Genomic DNA, 3,316 nt, shown 5'->3' with positions numbered 1-3,316 from the left:
TGATTCCAACTTCAAACAAGTAGGTTGCCCAAACAGAATTTTACAGAGACTTCAAGAGATAATCTATTTATCTATCAATATTTGGCAGTTTTCATGTATTCGGAAAGTGAAAGTTGGTTTCTATTGCAAGGTGAAGAGTCTGGGAGAACACATAACTTCTCCAGAGTTCTTTGAAAGAATGAAAGAAGTGCTTCAGGGAGGAAATCAGTTAGAAAAAGAATGTGAAATGGCCCAAGTAAATTTCTACTTGTATCAGGAAGTTAGAAAGTGGAAAAATGTGAGAAAGGAAGAAAAAGGAAGGAAAACTTAACAGCTGGAGCTAAGTAACAGGTACGAGGGTTTTGTTTTTAAATGGGGAGAACTGGATCATTTCAAGAGGAAACAGTTTCTTATACTCCAAGAAGTGATGATGATTCTTTTAAAATTTTAATTAATTAACTAATTACTTAAATTTTATTTTAAAATATTTTTCCATGGTTACATGATTCATTTTTTCTCCCTCCCTTATTTCCTCCCCCCTCCCAGAGCTGATAAGAAATTGCCCTGGGTTATACATATGTTAAGTGATGATGATTCTTAAGAATCTAGGTGAGAGATCGTCATTACTAATCCAAAGAAGAAGAAGAAGATATATGATGTGAACTCTGGTGGTACCCTGGTGAAGGATGACAGGACAATTAACCGGAGACCTTACATAAGGAACCAAGAGAAAAGTCTGTTTTCCTGGAATATGTATTTGTGGATGCAATGAAGAACACTTGCAAACCTGAGAACTATTAACCCCATCTGATGATTCATGGAGTTGTGAATGATGTCACCAGAAGAAACCTAGAGAGCATTGTTAAGAATTATAAAGTCATGGGCAAATAAAACATCTTAGAGTATAGATGGCATTTTCTTTTTTCTTTTCAAGTTTTTATTTTGAACATTTTCCCATAGTTACATATTCTTTCCCTCTTCCCCAAACCCCCCTAATCCCCTTTAGCCAGCACGCAATTCCATTGGGTTTTACGTGTATCATTGATCAAGACCTAATTCCTTATTATTGATAGTTGGACTAGAGTTATCATTTAGTGTCTACATCCCCAATAATATCGCCATCAGCCCATGTGTTCAAGCAGTTGTTTTTCTTCTGTGTTTCTCCTCCCACAGTTCTTCCTCTGAATGTGGCTAATTTTCTTTCTCATAAGTCCCTCAGCCTTGCTCTGGATCCTTGCATTGCTGCTAGTAGAGAAGTCCATTATGTTCCATTGTACCAAAGTGTATCAGTCTCTGTGTACAATGTTCTTCTGGATCTGCTCCTTTAACTCTGCATCAATTCCTGGAGGTCATTGCAGTTCACATGGAGTTCCTCCAGTTCTTTATTCCTTTGAGCATAATAGTATTCCATGTAGATGGCATTTTCAACACTCCTGACCATAGTAGGGGATTCAGAAGAGAAAGGCAGATTTAGTAGGTGCACATCATACGGCTAGAAAGATAGTATCTGAGGGATTTAGGTTTCTGGACCATTGCTTAAAATACAGAAAAGATGAGTTCTTGTCTAGAGATAAATTGTTGCTGTTTGGTCATTTCAATCGTGTCCAACTCTTTGTAACTCCATTTGAGTTTTTCATAGCAGAGATACTGGAATGGTTTGCTATTTCCCTTTCCAGTTCATTTTATAGATAAGGAAATTGAAGCAAACAGGGTGAAGTGACTTGGCCAGAGTCACACAGATAGTAAGTATCTGAGACCAGATTTGAATTCAGAAATTTGAAACTTGGTAACTTCAGGTCTGGCACTCTATCCACTATGCCACCTAGCTGCTATTAGGAATAAATGACACCTCACAAAGCCTAATAAGGTTTCTTTGTGAGATGCATTCTAGAGATGTATCCTAATGCTGTCATTCTGATCAAGGGGGTTCTAACTTGAAAAGGGAGAGGGAGAGAGAACTGTCCATACAGTTCCGACATACCTTGCATCATAACACAGGTACAACACAGGAGGAAGAAATAGCAGAAGAGAAGACTACAATTTCATATAAGACAAAATCTGATAAGAAAACTACTAATAAAATTCATTGCCTCAGATGTTTATTAATGTAAAATGTTAATACATGGCATAGACTAAAGGTCCTAATTTAAGGAGAAAAAATGGATGGACCTCAGAAGTTAATCCCATGTGCTTAGTAATATTTAAATGTATTTCTAATTTTTTATTTTTGCTATTCTGAACTTGACAAACACCAACAAAAATGAACATTTCTATAAATAGACAAAAGATAAAAAGATTGTATATAAAACTCTGAATCTCTATCAAATTTTTTAACAAGATGAGAAATTTGCATTTTAGTTTCAAAGCTGTCCTGATTGTCTGGGACCTCTTTGAACTTCTGGGCATTGAAAATGCTGCACTGAAATATTTTCATTCTTTTTTTCTTGTTCATCATTATTACAACTTCCTCTTCTCCCTAATTTCTGACCCTGCTGAGAACAAAATGCCTCTTTTGTAACAAATAAGTATAGTTAAGCCAAACATATTTATACATTTATCATGTATAAAAAATATGTGCCTGCTTCTTGTCAATCATTCTTCTAGTAGCAGGTGGACAGTGAGCTTCATCATTTGTCCTTTGGACTAACTAGTTGGTCATTGCATTGTTCAGAGTCCTTAAGTTTTCCAAAAATGTTTTTCTTTACCTTGTTGTATATGAATTGTTTTCTTGATTCAGGTTATTTCACTTTGAATCAGTTTATACTAGTCTTCTCAGTTTTTTTCTGAGTCCATCCCTTTCATCATGTTTTATGTTGCTATAATATTCAGGGGCAATACTCACTTGTTCAGTTATTCCCCAATAGATAAGCATCTCCTTAATATCTAGTTCTGTGCTACAACAAAAAGTACTGCTGTGAATGTTTTAGTACATATTGGTCTTTTCAATTATTCTTTAATCACTTTTTTAGATGAGTGTTATCTGACCAGTGGTGGTCTTACTGAGTTGAAGGGTATGCACAGTTTAGTGACTTTGTGGGTATAGTTTCAAATTGCTTTCCAGAATGGCTAGACTAATTCATAGCTCCTTCAGCAGCATATTAGTATGTCTATCCCCCTACATCTCTTCTATTAAATGTAATTTTTTCTTTTTCATTTTGACATGGATATGATAGGAAACCTCAGAATTGTTTTAATTTTCAATTCTCTTATTAATGATTGGGAACATCTTAAAATTGCTGATAACTTGTACTTCTTCTTTTGAAAACTGCCTATTCATATCTTTTGATCATTTATTTATTGGGGAATGACTCTTGTTCTTATATATCTGAATTAATTC

This window comes from Gracilinanus agilis, chromosome 3, assembly GCF_016433145.1.
Source record: "Gracilinanus agilis isolate LMUSP501 chromosome 3, AgileGrace, whole genome shotgun sequence".
Taxonomy (NCBI): domain Eukaryota; kingdom Metazoa; phylum Chordata; class Mammalia; order Didelphimorphia; family Didelphidae; genus Gracilinanus; species Gracilinanus agilis.
This window is presented reverse-complemented; position numbering follows the sequence as displayed.